Here is a 20,600-nt window from a genome sequence, read left to right on the forward strand (position 1 = left end):
GCATTGCAGGCAGATTCTTTACCAATTGAGCTATCAGGGAAGCCATGGTAGAAAGGAGAGTTTGCTTTATTTCAGATGCTGGCAACTGGGGGGTCATGGGGGAGGGCAGACATCTGTTCAGAGGCAGATTCCCCCCACTGACGACCTAGTGGGACAAGAGTTTTTAATGGCAGGGGAGGGGCTACATGCAGAAACAGCACAGTCAGCTCTGACAGTCATCTTGAAATTGGTCATTGGTGGTCTGAGCGGTGTCATTTTGCTTGTTTTAGTTACAGTTAGTCTTCAGTTCCAGGGTAAGTTGGTTTCCATTCTTTGAGGCCAATTCTTGGCTTATGTCATGGCTACAGTCTTGTCATCATTTAGTTAACTTCTTCACCTGGTGGGGGTTTCAGTATCTGCGAGACAGCTATCAGGACATGGCTTGGGATATTATTTATGGACCATGCTGCTGCTGCTGCTGCTAAGTCTGACTCTGTGCGACCCCATAGATGGCAGCCCACCAGGCTCCCATACCTGGGATTCTCCAGGCAAGAACACTGGAGTGGGTTGCCATTTCCTTCTCCAGTGCATGAAAGTGAAAAGTGAAAGTGAAGTTGTTCAGTCGTGTCTGACTCTTAGCAACCCCATGGACTGTACCTACCAGGCTCCTTGGTCCATGGGATTTTCCAGGCAAGAGTGCTGGAGTAGGGTGCCATTGCCTTCTCCACTATGGACCATAAGGAGGAACTAAAGGTCTTGGCTTTGCTTAGTGACTATTTTATTATTATTTGATCTCCTTTGACTGTTTTCCTTTGTTTCTGCATGTTCACACTTCTGTGATTAAACTTATTCTTTGACTACAGTTTTCCATTAAGAAAAGGCAGACAGAGAGCATGGTGGGGGTGGGGGTGGTGGCATGGACCACAGGGTCCTGCTCCCTTTCATTATGAGTTACCCAAAGGTCTTTGTGCAACATCTTTCTTGTATGATCCCTAAATCATTTTCAGGAGAAAAATCACACAGCAAGTGTATGCTAACAATGGAAATCATGCTGAGCTTGACAGTTCCCCTCTCAGAGATGTGCACATCCTAATTCCTGGAACCTGTGAGTACACTATCTTGCACAGTGGGGTTAAATAAAGGTAGTAATTTAATGATGGGAGATAAGGTTGATGCAGGTGGATTCAACAGGATCAAGCCTTCTAAGAGGGAGGGGGTGGCTCAGAGCCTTGGGCTGAAGCAAGATGGTGCGTGACGGGAAGATGGGGCTGGCAGGCAGAGAGAAAGTTCTTGTGCAGAGCCCCCCGGAGGAACCAGCGCTGCCCAGCACCCTGATTTCCCACGTCTGAAGGTAGGAATTCACTTTCCTTGTGCTGTGACGCTCTGTTTGCGGTGGTTTGTTGCAGCAGGGAGGGGAAGCTGATGCCGGCGTGTCGGGGAGCCTGGGGCTGCTCCGCGGAGTTTCCGAGGACGCCCCTGGAGACCGCGGGCCCCCCTGAGGATGCTCACGGGCCTGGCCCTGGTCCCCCGGTTTCTCTGAGCGTCTGGAACCGTGTGTCCCACCACCTTCCCGTCCTGTAGCTTCACAGGGAGAGGGCGTCTCCTCTCCTCTGCGGACAAACTGGCAGAATAAAAACCGCGTCGCCTCTAACTGTTCATGTGTTAAATGTGTCCTGTTGGTTACGAGGGTCTTGCTGACTTGGCCAAGGATGACCCAGGGCAAACTCATCACTGCTAGTGGGATGAGCATAAAAGTCTGTACGTTTTACTGCAGCTCGAAATAGAGAGCCAGGGTTTGAATCTCTTTTCTCCAAACCTATAAGCACATATTGGTCACTTAGGACTTCGGGAGGAGAAGGTAAAATGGTTTCTGTTTAGAAAAGTGAAATTTAAGGTGAACACGTGCCACATCATTCTTGGAGGCCAAAGTTGTTTACAATAGCAACTACCTTTTTTGGAAGAACTGTTCATTGGATCCTAGTATCTATATATTTTGCTGCCTTGCAAGGTATCTGAGGGCGATTTTCTTCAGACTAATGGTTGTGTGGAGAGCACTGCAGGTTGATTCGCTTTAAGGATAATGAAACACTCAATTAAAATAAAAATGCTTGTGTAATGGCTATCATCACAAAGGGATGTTTTACAGAGAAAGAAAGCTATATTTGAAAAATCTATTTTGAGTTTCTTTGTGTGTGTGATTCTCAATGTAAGCAGCAGCACAGAGCAGATGATGACCTTAAAACATTCCTTTGTTTGCAGGTGAATGAATCAATAGATGGAAATTCTTAACAATACTTGTTTCAAGGTTCTCTGAATTTGGTAACTATCTGGAAGGAGTTTCAGTTGTAACAGTAATGGGAGGAATCATAAACTTGTAAAATAGGGTAAAATCAAATAGAACTGTCTTTATGGAGTGGAAACCAGGAAGCATTAAGTCACAGCCTCAGAAGCTCTGTGACAGTTGCTGAGCTCTGGCTGAGGGTAGAGAGGAATCACCTGGGGGACTTTCAAAGTCCTACACCTGATTCCTACAGCAGAGACTCAGGCTTAATGGGTGTGGGGTGTGGGGTGTGGGGTGTGGTCTGATGGCTTTTCAAGCCTCTTTCTCCCTGGATGGTTGTAGTAGTTGGCCAGGCCTGCTACCCAGCCCCATTTCTTCCTGGGATCTGAGGCACCGCTGGGTTCTAACCTCACACTATGGACATGTCCCCTGTTGATTACAAAAAGGATAAAACAAAAACACACCAACTTTCGGCTGGCAGAGCCTTCAAAGGTTTCAATATGGCATTATTTCCTCCATGAAAGATGAGCAGTGATTCAGCCTAAGCCTATACAGAGAATAGCCACCTTGGTGCTTTTGTAAACTGAATATTGTCAAAACAGAGACACATGGAGAACAGACTTATGGACTTGGTTGTGGGCGGCAGCAGAGAAGTTGAGGGTAGGATGTAAGGAGAGAGTAGCATGGAAACATACATTACCACAGGACCTCAACGCAGGGGCTGATAGCAGCCGAGAGGGGTGGGATGGGGAGGAAGGCGGGATGGAGGTTCAGGTGGGAGGGGGCATAGGTAAACCTGTGGCTGATTCTTGTTGATGTTATGTAGAAACCAACGCATACTGTAAAGCAATTCAGTTCAGTTCAGTTCAGTCACTCAGTCGTGCCCAACTCTTTGCGACCCCATGAATCGCAGCATGCCAGGCCTCCCTGTCCATCACCAACTCCCAGAGTTCACTCACTCACATCCATCAAGTCGGTGATGCCATCCAGCCATCTCATCCTCTGTCGTCCACTTCTCCTCCTGCCCCCAATCCCTCCCAGCATCGGGGTCTTTTCCAATGATTCAACTCTTCACATGAGGTGGCCAAAGTATTGGAGTTTCAGCTTTAGCATCAGTCCTTCCAATGAACACCCAGGACTGTAAAGCAATTACTCTTCCATTAAAAATATACAATTATTTAAAAAAAAAGAAAAAGAAAAAAACCCTAAAAACTAAGGCTCTTGCCACCCATTTTTTCTTCTCATAAAAAAAGTCCAACTGGGATCCAGTAGTGTGTGTGTGGGAGGGTAGATGTTGAACAGCCCTTTCTAGGAGAATCATCCTAGTGCTGAGAATCCCATCCTTTATTCTAATGAATCCTCCTTCTTCACACATATCTTATTTACACTGATCTCCAGCATTTTATATTTTATAATGCAAAAATATTTTAACAGGCCTCTAAAATACTTTAATTCAGCTGAGAAGGAAACAAAATGGGAAACACATTTTGCAGATGTGAGGCCATTAAAAGTTATCTTGCTTTAACTGAGAGTACTTTTATCCCCTTAAAATTTTATAGCCTTATGTATTGTAATACTAATTCAATAATCTATTAACATAAATGTCATCATTTTTTAAATGTAATGAATTAATAATGCCAGTCATCTGTGTTGTTTTTTTTTTTTCAGTGTGTGCCTGGGCTTTACAACCTAAAAGTTGAGTGATGTCAAGGGATGTACATGGAAAGCTTTGTTGTCTTCTTCTGGGTCAGGCTCATTTTTTTTTAATTAGTTTACTTGATTTGGAGGCTAATTACTCTACAATATTGTCGTGGTTTTGCCATACATTGACATGAATCAGCCATGGGTATACATGTGTCCCCATCCTGACCCCCTCCCACTCTCTCCCCACCCTATCCCTCAGGGTCATCCCAGTGCACCAGCCCTGAACACCCTGTCTCATGCATTAAACCTGGACTGGCAATCTGTTTTACATATGGTAATATACATATTTCAAAGCTATTCTCTCAAATCATCCCACCCTCGCCATCTCCCACAGAGTCCAAAAGTCTGTTCTTTACATCTGTGTCTCTTTTGCTGTCTTGCATATAAGGTCATAGTAACCATCTTTCTAAATTCCACATATGTGCATTAATATGCTGTATTGCTGTTTTTCTTTCTGACTTCACTCTGTATAATAGGCTCCAGTTTCATCCACCTCATTAGAACTGATTCAAATGCATTCTTCTTAATAGCTGAATAATATTCCATTATGTATATGTACCACAACTTTCTTATCCATTTGTCTGCCAATGGACATCTAGGTTGCTTCCATGTCCTGGCTACTGTAAACAGTGCTGTGATGAACATTGGGGTACACATGTCTCTTTCAATTCTGGTTTCCTCGGTGTGTATGCCCAGCAGTGGGATTGCTGGGTCGTATGGCAGTTCTATTTCTTAGTGGCTGAATAGTTGTGTGTGTGTGATGCCTTGAGAGTTCTGAAGGTAAAGGCTGGTTGTAGCTGTTGTTGCTCTTTCTTCCAGCTAGAATGCTCTGAAACTGTCAGAACTGGGGCAGAGTGGTTGTAAGCATCAGTCTCTCCTCTGTTCCTCAAACCAGATGAAATATATAATGATGGAAAGCACAAATACAGAGTGATCAAAAAGAACAAAAGGATTTCTTAGAGAAGCAGGGGCTATGAGACTTTTCTCTTAAGAAAGTAGATGAGATGATACTGAAGAGTGAAATGGTGGAACATATGAAAATTGAGCCTGTTGTTGGGGGGAGGTCCACAGGTGATGGGGCACCTTAAAGGTGGTGTATATCTGGAGGTCCCCAGGAGCCAGAGAGACTTGGGAGCACCTGGCAGGGAGATGAATTGAGGCACCACAGAGGGACCAGTCAGGCTGCTTGACCCTTGTGGGCCCCCTTCTTCCCTTTGAGCCAGGGCCTGAGATGGGGCGTCGGACAAAAGTGGGAGCTGTCCTGGACACAGAGGCAGGATGGTGCTCTGAGTGGCAGCTCATGCCAAGCTCAGGGGGTGGGGTACTGAGGCTTCCTCCTGGAGTGCTTCCCATTTTAGCCCAAGAGTGGAAATAAGAAAGATAAGAAGATGTCAGAGGTGGGTAAAGGATCCAAATAGGGATTCACTGAGAAGAACATAAAAATGTCCAACTCAGGTGTGGTTGAGCATTGTTCCATATCTAGAAACTAAAATTTGAAAACATACACACACACACAATAAAACATAGTGTATTAGCCAAATTCCAAGTCTGACAAATAAGAATGGTAAGGATAAAGGGAGAAATTTTACTCTCCTGTTACTGGTAAAGGTGAGAATTATCATGGACACTTTTGAGAAAACTGGCAATATCTAGTAAAGTTAAATGTGTAACACATGTGTTCAGCTACTTTATTTCTGTACATAAAACTTGTAACTTCCTAAAATGATACAAAAATGTTCATTGCCAAGTGTCTGTAATGAATAAATGAACAAAAATCTTAAGTGATCATGAAAAATACAATAGATGTGCCATACTGTCATAAAATACTATTCATTAAAAGAATTCATTAAACTGACTTTTATCAAAATAGAATAAAATATAAAGAACTGAATAAAAGCAAAATGCGGTTGAATATGTATTATAATTATGTAAATAAAGCAGCATAAGATATGACAAAGTTGTATTTGCTGAAACATATTAAGCAATGTAGTTATATTAAGGAATGTAGCTCCTACATTCCCCTTAAACATGGTTAAACTTTGTTTCCATTAGTAACTTGTTGAACGAGTTAATCTGTACCTAACTATGTTTACTTTTTTATTTTCTGAACTTAACCTTTAAGGACTTATTTCCACCTCTATTCAAATCACTCTGCCAATGACTGTGACCTTCATCTTATTAAATACATTGATTTTTGTCATAGTCCATGATTTTTCTGATTTTTTACTCCACACTATTTAACACAAGTGACTGCTGCCTCATTTTTGAAATTTATATGACTTATTTTCCAAGATACTATACTTTTTTTTTTGCAGAAACCTCAATTCTCCTTCCAATTTTGTCATTATTTTTTTTAATATTTTAAAATTTTTTATTGGAGTATAGTTGCTTTACTATGTACAGCAAAATGAATCAGCCATACATAAACACACACTGCCTCCCTTTTGGACTTCTTTCCCATCCAGGTCACCACAGTGCATTAAACAGAGCTCCCTGTGCTATACAGTAGCTTCTCTTTAGTTCTCCTTTACACATAGTATCAATGGTGTATGTGCGTCGATCCCAACCTCCCAATTCCTCCCATCTTCTCTTCCCCCCTTGGTATCCATACATTTGTTCTCTACATCTGTGTCTCTCTTTCTGCTTTGCAAGTATGATCATCTGTACCATTTTTCTAGATTCCACATATATGCATTAATGCACGATATTTATTTTTCTCTTTCTGACTTACTTCACTCTGTATGATCTTCTCTAGGTCTATTCACACCTCTACAGATGACCCAATTTCATTCATTTCTATGGCTGAGTAATGTTCCATTGTGTATATGTGCTATATCTTTATTTCTCTGTTGATGGACATATAGACAATATTGTTGTTCCCATGTCCTGGCTATTGTAAATAGTGCTGCTTTGAACACTAGAGTGCATGTATCTTTTTGAATATCATTTTTTTTTCTGGGCATATGCTCAGGAGTGGAATTACAGGATCATATGGTAGTTCTATGTTTAGGTTTATAAGGAACCTCCATAGTGTTTTCCATAGTGGTTTCACCAGTTTACATTTCCACCAACAATCCATGAGGGTTCCTTGTTCTTTACACCCTCTCCAGCATTTATAGTTTGTAGATTTTTAAATGATGGCCTTTCTGAATGATGTAAGTTGATACCTCATTTTAGTTTTGATTTGCATTTCTCTAATAATTAATGGACTGTAAGAAACACAAGCTGGAATCAAGATTGCCGCTAGAAATATCAATAACCTCAGATATGCAGATGACACCACCCTTATGGCAGAAAGTGAAGAAGAACTAAAAAGCCTCTTGATGAAAGTGAAAGAGGAGAGTGAAAAAATTGGCTTAAAGTTCAACATTCAGAAAATGAAGATCATGGCATCCGGTCCCATCACTTGATGGGAAATAGATGGGGAAACAGTGGAAACAGTGTCAGACTTCATTTTTTTGGTGCTCCAAAATCACTGCAGATGGTGACTGCAGCCATGAAATTAAAAGACACTTACTCCTTGGAAGGAAAGTTATGACCAACCTAGATAGCATAATGAAAAGCAGAGACGTTACTTTGCCAACAAAGGTCCGTCTAGTCAAGGCTATAGTTTTTCTTGTGGTCATGTATGGATGTGAGAGTTGGACTGTGAAGAAGGCTGAGAGCCAAAGAATTGATGCTTTTGAACTGTGGTGTTGGAGAAGACTCTTGAGAGTCCCTTGGACTGCAAGGAGATCCAACCAGTCCATTCTGAAGGAGATCAGCCCTGGGATTTCTTTGGAAGGAATGATGCTAAAGCTGAAACTCCAGTACTTTGGCCACCTCATGTGAAGAGTTGACTCATTGGAAAAGACTCTGATGCTGGGAGGGATTGGGGGCCGGAGGAGAAGGGGACAACAGAGGATGAGATGGCTGGATGGCATCACTGACTCGATGGACGTGAGTCTGAGTGAACTCTGGGAGTTGGTGATGGACAGGAAGGCCTGGCGTGCTGCGATTCATAGGGTCGCAAAGAGTAGGACACAACTGAGCGACTGAACTGAATGTTACTCAGCCTTAAAAATGAATTAATGCCATCTGAAATAATGCAACATGGATGGACATAGGGATCATCATACTAAGTGAAGTAAGCTAGGCAGAAAAACAAATTATCATATGATATTACCTACATGTAGACTCTACCAAAATGATACAAAGGAACTTTTTATAACACAGAAATAGACTTACAGAAAATAAACTTATATTTTACTATTAATATATGGGAAAGGAGTAGGGAGGGATAAATTAAGAGTTGGGGAATAAAATATACACACTATTACTATTATATTTCAAATACATAACCAACAAGGACCTAATGTATAGCATAGGGAACTATACCTGATACTTTTAGTAACTTATAATGGAAGAGAACGTAAAAAAAACAAAGCATATTATTTATATATGTATAACTGAATCACTTTGCTGTACATCTCAAACTAACAACATTGTAAATCAACTATTTCGATTTATGAAAAATCTTAGGAAATCCAAAAACCATGTCCTGGTTTATAATTTGGATTTAATTTGCCTAATGACTAATCATGTTGAGCATCTTTTTCTGTGTCTTTTTGCCATCCATTTTTTTTGGTGAAATGTCTTTCACATACTTATCTACCTTAATATTAGGTTTTTTTTATTGCTGTGTTTTGAGCATTCTTTTTTTCTGGAATCAATTTATCAGATAAATACCTTGCAAAAATTTTCTGACTGTGGTTTGCCATTACATTTTATTTAACTATATATTGTGAAAATAAAAATATTTGAAATTTTGATAAAGCTCATGCTACCAATTTGTTTCTTGGATTATTTTTAATTATCATACTTAAGTCTTTGCCAGCCCAATTTCAAGGTTTTAACTTCAAAAGCTTTTATAGTTCTAGGTTTTACCTTTAAGTATATGATCCATTTTGATTTAATTTCTATATATTGTACAAGATAGGAAACAAAATCACATTTTCTTCACCAGGACATACAACTTTTTAACAATATTTGTGGAAACCCTATTCTTTCATCACTGAGTTGCCTCTGAATTTTCATGAAAAATCAGTTATTCATGTGTGTGAATCCACTTCTAGATTTCTTATTGTTTCATTGATCTCCTTGTTTATACTGAGGCCAGTAACAAACTTTTACTGTGATTTTTTTGTTCTTATAATCAGATAATGCTTTCCAGTATTTGTTCTTTCAGAGTTGTTTTGCCTGTTTTAATTACTTGGATTTTCATATGAATTATAGAATTTAATTGGAGTTATTGAACCTACTGGCACAAAATCTTTCATGATACTCTTTGAAATTCTGTTAATGTTTGTAGAATATGACATATTTGTAGTTATATTCTTTTAAATCTCACACAGTTAAATTGAGTTTTATCCTTCTTCTTTTCCTAGCTAAACTGACTAGACTCTTACCAGATTGTTATTTGAGTTAGTTTGTGGGTACACTGATTTTTTTTTTCCCCGTATTTTTCTTCTTCTATCTGTTCAGATTACCAGTTCATTTTCTCCGCTCATTTGGGTTTAATTTGCTCTTTTTCTAGTTGCTTAAAATAGAACATGAGGTCATGAATTTGAGTTTTGTTTTCTTCGAATACAATTCTGTGGTCCAAATTTCTGCCTGAAATTTGGTCAGTTGTATGTTAAAGTGTATATACTAGCCAGACACTTATGTTGTGCTTCCATTTACATTGAGGTCAGAATATTTCAAACTTCCTTTTTTATTTTTTTGCAATGACACAAGTTTTTTAGAAGTGTTATTTCATTTTCAGCTACTTAAGGATTTTTCAGAAAATCTTTGTTAATGATCTGTAATCATGTTGTGGTCAGAACATTCTTTGTAAAAATGCTCTTAAATTTTAGACTTTTGTTCTGTGGTCTTGGGTTTGATTCTATGTACACTTGAGAAGACTGTATACTCTGCTGAGAAGTTTATTCTAAAATTGACAATTGAGTTGATTTAGTTGGTAGCATTGTTGAAGTCTTCCATACACTTGTATTTTCTGCCTATATTGAGAAAGTAGTATTTATCTTCAAATATGGCCTTGAAAGTATCTGTTTCTTCTTGCAGTTCTACCAGATTTTCCTCTGTATTTTGAAGATGTGTATGTAAAGTTGAAGAGTTTTGTCTTTATGAATTGCTTCTTTATGAAAAGACCTTACTTCTTCATTGTATTCTTCTCTAATTCACTTTGCTCATTAATATAGTGATAGCTTTATTTTGATCAGTTTAGAATGGGCTATCACTTTGATCCTTTTACTTTTTACCTACTTAGGTATTAACATTCGAAGTGCATTTCTTTTAAGAAGCATAAAATTGGAACTTGATTTGTATCTAAGCCGACAATCTCTGCCTTTTAACTGTGGTATTGTCACTTACATTTAATGTGATTATTATGGTTTGGATTAAGTCCATCTTGAAGTTAACAGAGAAATTTAACCAGTCATCTTCAACTTCAGCATGGGTGGAGGCATATTTATATCCCCCAATTTTGTTAAAAACTGAAAATGAGAATTTGACAGTCTGTCACAAAACTAGGCATAAAAATAAACATCTACCTACCTTTTTATACTTGCCTTTCTAAAATGCTAACCTTTAAATAATGGTAATATTTAACCAAATAGACTATAAATTCTGTGTCCTGCTGCAGGGATGAGGCCTATTTTAAGCAAGAAATACTATAATGTCTTGAAAGTTTTCCAACTAAGTATAATAGGCAGTCATATATGTTGTGCATAAAGCTGAAAGTGAAAGTGTTAGTCGCTCAGTTGTCCAGTTCTGCGACCTCATGGACTGTAGCCTGCCAGGCTCTTCTATCCGTGGGATTTCCCAGGCAAGAATCCTGGAGTGGGTTGCCATTTCCTTCTCCAGGGGATCTTCCCTACCCAGGGGTTGAACCCATGTCTCCTGCATTGCAGGCAGATTCTTTACCATCTGAGCCACAATAGGCAGTTCTATATGCTGTGCTTAAAGCTAGTTTCAGGCTTCCCAGGTGGCTCAATGGTAAAGAATCTGCCTGCCAAGCAGGAGACATGGGTTTGATCCCTGGTTTGGGAAGATCCCCTGGAGAAGGAAGTGACAACCCACTCCAGTATTCTTGCCTGGGAAATCCCATGGAGAGAGGAGCCTGATGGGCTACAGTCCATGGGGTTATAGAGAGTAGGACACAACTAAGCGACTAACACAAAGCTCCTCTGATAACTATTAAGTTGCACTGCTTATATATTGTTGGATAACTAGTCCAATACTCCTTGGCCCACACCGTAATACTGGTTTTCTAGATTCCTAAAATTACACTGAGGCTTCCTGTATGTGCTACAGTTTGAGGCTGACAGTGAAATAGAAGTGGTCAGATAAGTCACCTGTAGAAGCAGGGATAGTTTGGTTCCATTGATTATATTCTCAGTGTTGTCCAATCCCACAGGCTTTATAATGTGGCCTGAACTCTGGAATTAAGGAATATGATTTTCTCACTCAATGCCACTGATCCCATACATAAGGAATGTCTTTACACATCTGTTAAAACAAAGTAACAGATTTGATAAAGATGGAGGTTAAACTGTGATAAAAATCTAAAAATAACTTATGAATCCAGTGAGAAATTCAATAGCTTACCTTTCTGTTCTCCTTGATATGTATTTTACAACTAAGTGATGAATACATATTGTACATAAGGTATCTTAAAAAACTGAACTATTTACAGAGTTACCAATACCCATACTATATTAAATTTAACAGCTGTGGTTTTAATATATTTCACTCATTTACTAATTAGAGGGGATGCATTTTACAATTCAGCTTAGAAGTGAGATTTAATAGTTGTCTGTGTTGTGAAGATAAGCTCCTGACAAGATATCTTTTGGCTCAACTCAGTTTTAATAATTTTGACTAGTTATATATACATCCATAAATAATGATTGATTTTTAAAGACAAAATACTGGGTTGTTATTTAGTCACTAAGTCATGTCTGACTCTTGCCACGCCATGGACAGTAGCTCACCAGGCTCCTCTGTCCATGGGTTTTCCCAGGCAAGAATACTGGAGTGGGTTTCCATTTCCTTCTCCAAAATATTGGGTAACTTGGTTATATCTGGAGACCTATTTAATTATTAACAAAATTAGGTCATAGAACATTTTCAGGGAAAACTATGATGCAATCTGTAAAATCCTTGTTACTGAGCCATATAGTTATGTTTCTGACAAAAAGATATACCTTTCTCATAATTGTGTCAGCAGACAGCACTGTGGAGTATGTAGCTAGGAAGATACAAGCCCTTATTTGCTTGAGATGCCCTAGTGACAGTCTGAGGGCAGTCATTATAAACATGACTCCAGATAGCATTTCAGATTCAATTTTCACCAGAGAATGAGTGAGCCAAGGCGAGTTTACAGAGCCCATGGTGACCACATCCTATTCCAATAATTAATCCTGAAACTCAGCACTTCTATGTAACAGCAGCTTTTCATTTTTTTTAAGTGATAAATGCTGAAAAAGAATATACCAGGGCTGAAATGCATTCTCTGGCAATAGCAGAGAGTTCCTGGTGTGTGCCACAGTTTCATATCATATGAAGCCTTTATATCCACAATTGAATGTGAGTCTGCTGGGGGAAAGGAGGGGAGGGGCACTTGAGGAAGAAGAGCAGATAGGCAGTGCTCACCTGGGATTGCATTGTGTATAACTAGAAATTTAGGAGTGCTCCTGACCTGAGAGTGAGATGTGAAAGCTGGAGAGTGTCTGATAAAAACAGTATTAAAAATGGCAGGTTGTCCCAAGCTATCTCAGAAAAGGTTATAAGCACTTGTATTTATGTATATTAGTATTTATGCATTTTAGACACCGTACTAGATAAGAGGATAATGGTGTTGAAGTTAATGTCACTACCAATTTCTCAATTGTTTGGAAAAGTTTTCAAGTTCAGAATTCCATCTGCACAATATTTTGTTTCTTCTAGTACTTCTTGTGGAAAGTGTGTGTGTGTGTGTGTGTGTGTGTGTGTGTGTGTGTAGCCACATTTGGAAAGTATAGACACATGTATAATACATACCATCTGTATACTCTACTCCAGTGTAATGTTGACATGTCTCCACTGAGAGGTGTGAGCTGTGTTCCCTCCCCTCAAACCTGGGTGGGCTTCTGTGGCTAATTGGGCCAATGTAATGTAGTGTGATGCTGCGTGACTCCTGAGGCCGGACCAGAAGTGGCAATGCGGCTTCTCCTGATTCTCCTTTTCCTGGAACTCTTGCCCCTGGAATCGGAGGACCCCTTGTGGGTTATTCTGGCTGATAGTCCCAGCTAGTCCCCAAGCGGGACATCAGTATCTATGATCAAACGTGAGCAAATGAGCTCCCAGATATTTCCAGGCCTGAATTTTGAGTCTTCCAGCTTTGTTCCAGACACTGTAGAATAGGAACTAAAACCATCTCCATATGTCACCAAATTAAACTCCAGTGGAAACTGCTAATAATTATTTGTAGCCTCTAAATTTGGGGTGACTTGTTACACAGCATTTGGTGACCAATGCATCTCTGTAGCTCTGGTGCTGAGTTTTAAAATTGTGCCTGTGCTTTTCATGGCATCCCAGACTCTTTCCTCAGCCCACATACTTCATCCTTCACTACTTTTTTCTATAATGGCAAGGTTTCCCCGGTGGCTCAGAAGTTTAAGCATCTGCCTGCAATGCGGAAGACCCAGGTTCAATCCCTGGGTCAGGAAGATCCCCTAGAGAAGGAAATGCCAACCCACTCCAGTATTCTTGCCTGGGAAATCCCATGCACAGAGGAGCCTGGTGGCCTACAGTCCATGGGGTTGCAAAGAGTTGGACACGACTGAGCAACTTCACTTTCACTTTAATGTCAGCACCAGCCACAGTGTCAGGAGGGAGAATGAGTTTGGACAAGGACAAAATGTCATGGGAGGAATGATTATTCCTGGAGCAGTTAACTACAAATAGGGCAAATTTAGTGGTGAAGGAGAAATATTAGATCCAGCAGCGTTTTGGGCCCCATATTTAATTTCATTACAAAATTATCTTGTTTTTTGCTTAGACTGTCCATGATTAAAATAAACTTTATTTTCTCCCAGTTTTACTGAGAAATAGTTGATATTCATCACTGTATTAAGTTCAAAGAATGTAGCATGATGGTTTGATTAATGATTTTATATATATGCTGGACTGGAAGAAACACAAGATGGAATTAAGATTGCTGGGAGAAATATCAATAACCTCAGATATGCAGATGACACCACCCTTATGGCAGAAAGTGAAGAGGAACTCAAAAGCCTCTTGATGAAAGTGAAAGTGGAGAGTGAAAAAGTTGGCTTAAAGCTCAACATTCAGAAAACGAAGATCATGGCATCGGTCCCATCACTTCATGGGAAATAGATGGGGAAACAGTGGAAACAGTGTCAGACTTTCTTTTTCTGGGCTCCAAAATCACTACAGATGGTGACTGCAGCCATGAAATTAAAAGATGCTTACTCCTTGGAAGGAAAGTTATGAGCAACCTAGGTAGCATATTCAAAAGCAGAGACATTACTTTGCCAACAAAGGTTCGTCTAGTCAAGGCTATGGTTTTTCCTGTGGTCATGTATGGATGTGAGTGTTGGACTGTGAAGAAGGCTGAGTGCCGAAGAACTGATGCTTTTGAACTGTGGTGTTGGAGAAGACTCTTGAGAGTCCCTTGGACTGCAGGGAGATCCAACCAGTCCATTCTGAAGGAGATCAGCCCTGGGATTTCTTTGGAAGGAATGATGCTGAAGCTGAAACTCCAGTACTTTGGCCACCTCATGCAAAGAGTTGACTCATTGGAAAAGACTCTGATGCTGGGAGGGATTGGAGGCAAGAGGAGAAGGGGATGACAGAGGATGAGATGGCTGGATGGCATCACTGACTCGATGGATGTGAGTCTGAGTGAACTCCGGGAGTTGCTGATGGACAGGGAGGCCTGGCGTGCTGCGATTCATGGGGTCGCAAAGAGTCGGACACAACTGAGCAACTGATCTGATCTGATATATGATTACATATGTATTATGAAATATATATGGTTGAACCTATAATTATATTAGTCATCCATCTTCTCACACAGATAATTAAAACAGGAAAAAAGAATAGAGGAAAAAATTTTGTTATGAGAACTCTTACAATTTACTCAAAACAACTGCTACATGTCATAGAGTTGTAGTGTTAACCATAGTCATCAGATTGTACATTACATCCCTAATATTTTTTATATAACTTGAAGTGTGTACCTTTTGTTCACCTGCTTACAACAAATGGCAGCTAGGAAATAGAATAAAGACATTTCCATGTTTTTTTGACTGTTCAAATTGAATGGCGATTAGCTCCATTTATTGAGCTGAAATATGAACAGGAATTTAGATAAGATGAGGTTGAGTTCAGATGCCTCTGTGAAACCATCAAAAGCAAATACCAAGTAGAGACTGAAATCAAGGGGTCTGGAGCTTAGAGATGAGATATAATGTAGATAAGTTAATTGCTTAGTCCTCTGCTTAGATGTGGGAATGCAAACTATTCTGTGAATAAGATCAAATCACGAGAGATGTGAGAGGAAAATTGCTCAAAAAAGGTACCATTGACATTTTGGGTAGGACAGTGTCTTCTTATCATGTGGCCATCGTGTGAACTCTGGGATGTTCAGCAGCAGCTCTGGCCTCTACCCCTCGATGCCAGTAGCTCCCGTAGTAGTAACAGCAGAAATGTCTCCAGTTTTTGCCAAAGGTCCCTTAGGGCAAGATCACCTCCAGTTGGAAACCACTGGATTAAAATAACAAGAGAAGAAAACTCCTTTTAATATTTTCATATTACTGTAGTTCTCTGTTATTAAAATGGAGACCAGGCTTGAAGATACCTCAAGCAGACAAAACGGCCAAGACAAGCATAATTTAATCAAACTCATTTAATAAACATAAGCCAGAATTAATGTTGGTTATTTTTTGTAAATGCCTCTGATAATCATGAAAAAAACTTCTCATCTGCCTACAGTGGTCCAAGATAGCAGAGTTTTGGTTAAAATTGACTGGAAAGTCCACTGTAATAACCAGCCATCATAAAGTTTAAACACCTTCCTAGTTTTCACTCTTTGTCATCCTGTAATGGCATGGCTCTGAGGAATACCACTTTCAGGTTAGACGTCTCTCTGTTCCCTCTTTCTCACTCAAAATGTATCAAGTGAAAAAAAATTTTTTTCACAGTAATGACTTTTAAAGAGTTTCTGTAAAAGTTCATTTTTTCCCAATATCTTTTCAGAAATATATTTTCCAGAGTATATTTGTCTCTCTAAATCACCTTTAATTTAGTAGAACTTTTGTACAAACTTATCTTCATATTTTATGGAACAACTATACTATTTCATCTTGATATCTAAATTCTCATATTTCTAAAAGAGTAATGTGATATTCTTCAGAATAATTACAGTACTCTTGGAAAATGTCCATTTGACATAAAACATAAGTATTTCAGGGATGTTTTCTGGTTTAAATGCTCTGAAAATCAAACATGGAAATCCCTTAAATACTTGAACTATAATTAAATACCTAGCATACTTAATATGTTGTTAGATTTGTAAATGATTTAATAATTTCAAACAGACAATTAAAAATTGATTCTTGTAGCATAGAGCCCTCAATTATAATGGTAAGTGTGTAAAATATACTAATCAATTCATGATAAAATTAGTGCTGCAGAATAGAAAGGTAAAATGTTGCACTGATTTATAAAACTCAGTGACAAACAATTTGACAGTGTTTGGTTTTCTGTTAAGAATCCTAATACTTTCAGATTATTTCAAGATTTCTTATCAATTTGTATGTGGCATATTATTAATGTAAATCTTCCTAACCACCAAATAGACTTATTTAATACTTATACAATTTTGTCTTAATCTTTATCTTAGGTCAGTTTTTATACTTATCTCTTCACCTCTAAATCCTCTTCTATTTTAACTTTAAGATGCACCTCATTCAGTTGCACACCTTAAACACCATAATCGACATTACCAGGTGTTTATTCGGAGTCCTTATGTCTCCCCTAGCTCCATATTTATATATTTAAGCCTACCAGTCACAGAGAAAACCTTATATGTTAGTAAAACAGCGCTTCATCACCTCCCTGAAAACCACCATCAGCAGTAAGTCCTAACACTTCAGAGCCTCTGAAAAGATCCCCAACATACCCTTTCTGTGGATGCTTACTTCCCTACTACCTGTTTTTGCTCTAAGAAGATCAAGACTCGCATTGTTATGCTGTTTTTTTCCCAGTTTATTCCAGTCATCACAAGAAGTCCAGGACATCTTCATTATCATTCAGTCTCAGGAATTGATTAGCTCTAAACACTTTGCTCAGAGAAGGCAATGGCAACCTACTCCAGTACTCTTGCCTGGAAAATCCCATGGACGGAGGAGCCTGGTAGGCTGCAGTCCATGGGGTAGCAAAGAGTCGGACACGACTGAGCGACTTCACTTTCACTTTTCACTTTCATGCATTGGAAAAGGAAATGGCAACCCACTCCAGTGTTCTTGCCTGGAGAATCCCAGGGGTGGGGGAGCCTGGTGGGCTTCTGTCTGTGGGGTCGTACAGAGTCAGACACAATGGAAGCGACTTAGCAGCAGCAGCAAACACTTTGCTAACTATTCCTCCCATTTGTCCTAACCCCTACTATATTTCTCTCTGCCTTTTTACCTTAGTCAGTGTTTTGAAAAATCTCTATAACCTCAAGCCCTTTATCTAAAGCTTGGCTGTTTTCTGACTACACAGTTGACCTTTCAACCTGTCAAATTGTGAGGTTTTCTCTTCCTCAGCCCTCATCAAATGGGCTGAGAGATGGAGTAAGTTTCTTCTACTGTACACTGCTGCTTCCAGAACTTTCCCCAGCACTTAATCACCTCTCACTTTTCATTTTTGTTATTTCTTTGACCTATAAGCAAGTGACTTCCCAGCTCCTTAACAGTCTGAGCTCTAAAGTTCTCCATTCGGTTTCAGCTACTCACTCATATGGTCTTATCACAGTATCATTATTATTAATAACTGAAAAATCAATACCTAGCTTCAAGCATTCCACTTTTAATTACTTGTTACAGTTTATAATAGTTTGAGGTTTATAAAAGAAATTAAAATACAGTACAGAGCTGTTATATATTCTAAACTGTTCCAGTGTAATTAATATCTCTTATTTCAATTGTATATTTATTATTATGGATAAGCTAGTATAGATAAAATGAAGTTACTCAGTTGTGCCTGACTCTTTGAGACCCCATGGTCTGTAGCCCACCAGGCTCCTCTGTCAATGGAATTTTCCAGGCAGGAATACTGGAGTGGGTTGCCTGTTCCTTCTCCAGGGGATCTTCCCAACCCAGGGGTTGAACCTGGATCTTCCACATTGTAGGCAAAGACTTTACAGACTGAGCCACCAGGGAAGTTACAAGTATAGATAAATCCTTATTATATATAGTTTCTACATTACTCATTTTTCTTGCAGTTAGGTTCGTTTCAGTCACTCGGTAACATCTGACTTTTTGCGACCCCATTGACTGCAGCACACCAGGCCTCCCTGTCCATCAGCAACATCTAGAGTTTACTCACACTCATGTCCATTGAGTCGGTGGCCATCCAACCATCTCATCCTCCGTAGTCCCCTTCTCCTTCTGCCTTCAATCTTTCCCAGCATCAGGGTCTTTTCCAACCAGTCAGTTCTTCGCATCAGGTGGCCAAAGTATTGGAGTTTCACATTCAACATCAGTCCTTCCAATGAATATTCCTTTAGGACAGACTGTTTGGATCTTCTTACAGTCCAAGGGACTCTCAAGAGTCTTCTCCAACACCACAGTTTGAAAGCATCAATTCTTTGGCTCTCAGCTTTCTTTATAGTCCAGTTCTCACATCCATACATGACTACTGGAAAAACGATAGTCTTGACTAGACAGACCTTTGTTGGAAAGGATTGTCTCTGCTTTTTAATATGCTGTCTGCTACTGCTGCTGCTGCTAAATCGCTTCAGTCGTGTCCAACTCTGTGCGACCCCCGAGACGGCAGCCCACCAGGCTCCTCTGTCCCTGGGATTCTCCAGGCAAGAACACTGGAGTGGGTTGCCATTGCCTTCTCAAATGCACGAAAGTGAAAGTGAAGTCGATCAGTCATGTTCGACTCTTCACGATGCCATGGACTGCAGCCTACCAGGCTCCTCCGTCCATGGGATTTTCCAGGCAAGAGTACTGGTGTGGGGTGCCATTACCTTATCCAAATATGCTGTCTAGGTTGGTCATAACTATTCTTCCAAGGAGTAAGTGTCTTTTAATTTCATGGCTGCAGTCACCGCCTGCAGTGATTTTGGAGCCCCAAAATAAAGTCTCGCAGTTTCCACCATTTCCCATCTATTTGTCATGAAGTTATGGGACTAGATGCCATTTTCTTAGTTTTCTGAATGTTGAGCTTTAAGCCAACTTTTTCACTCGCCTTTTTCATTTTCATCAAGATGCTCTTTAGTTCTTTGCTTTCTGCCATAAGGGTGGTGTCATCTGTATATCTGAGGTTATTGATATTTCTCCCAGCAATCTTGATTCCAGCTTATGCTTCCTCTAGCCCAGCGTTTCTCATGATGTACTCTGCATAGAAGTTAAATAAGCAGGGTGACAATATACAGCTTTGATGTACTTGGAACCAGTCTGTTGTTCTATGTCTAGTTCTAACTGTTTTTTCCTGACCTGCATACAGATTTCTCAAGAGACAGGTCAAGAAATCTGGTGCTCCCATCTCTTTAAGAATATTCCACGGTTTGTTGAAATCCACACAATCAAAGGCTTTTCTATAGTCAATAAAGCAGAAATAGATGTTTTCCTGGAACTCTCTTCCTTTTTTGATAATCCAACAGATGTTAGCAGTTTGTTTTATAGTCTGTCTGCCTTTTCTAAATCCAGCTTGAACAGCTGGAAGTTCATGGTTCATGTACTGTTGAAGCCTGGCTTGGAGAATTTTTAATATTACTTTACTAGCGTGTGAGATAAGTGCTATTCTGTGGTAGTTTGAGCATTCTTTGGCATTGCCTTTCTTTGGGATTGGAATGAAAAGTGACCTTTTCCAGTCCTGTGGCCACTGCTGAGTGTTCCAAAATTGCTGGCATATTGAGTGCAGCACTTTCACAGCATCCTCTTTTAGGATTTGAAATAGTTTAACTGGAAATCCATCACCTCCACTAGCTTTCTTTGTAGTGATTCTTCCTAAGGCCCTCTTGACTTCACATTCCAGGATGTCTGGCTCTAGGTAAGTGATGATACCATCATGATTATCTGGGTCTGAAGAAGATCTTCATGTATAGAAAAAGATCTTTTGCGTAGTTCTTCTGTGTATTCTTGCCACCTCTTCTTAATATCTTCTGCTTCTCTTAGGTCCCTACCATTTCTGTCCTTATTGTGCCCATTTTTGCATGAAATGTTCCCTTGGTTTGTCTAATTTTCTTGAAGAGGTCTCTAGTCTTTCCCGTTCAATTGTTTTCCTCTATTTCTTTGCATTGATCACCAAGGAAGGCTTTCTTATCTCTCCTTGCTATTCTTTGGAACTCTGCATTCAAATGGGTATATCTTTCCTTTTC

The 20,600-nt window shown here is 39.6% G+C and overlaps 1 long non-coding RNA gene across 3 annotated transcripts in view; it reads left to right on the forward strand.

Moving 5' to 3' along the window:
* The first annotated feature begins 787 nt into the window (after positions 1 to 787).
* LOC129643213 (uncharacterized) overlaps positions 788 to 20,600 on the forward strand; it is a 201,225-nt gene continuing 181,412 nt past the window's right edge. For 2 of the 3 annotated variants that reach the window (XR_008710156.1, XR_008710158.1), the window contains exon 1: positions 788 to 1,330. This is a non-coding gene — a long non-coding RNA (uncharacterized LOC129643213). The remainder of the gene's footprint in view (positions 1,331 to 20,600) is intronic. The other variant, XR_008710157.1, reaches the window with a different exon arrangement.

This window comes from Bubalus kerabau, chromosome 2 (genome assembly GCF_029407905.1).
Source record: "Bubalus kerabau isolate K-KA32 ecotype Philippines breed swamp buffalo chromosome 2, PCC_UOA_SB_1v2, whole genome shotgun sequence".
Classification (NCBI taxonomy): domain Eukaryota; kingdom Metazoa; phylum Chordata; class Mammalia; order Artiodactyla; family Bovidae; genus Bubalus; species Bubalus kerabau.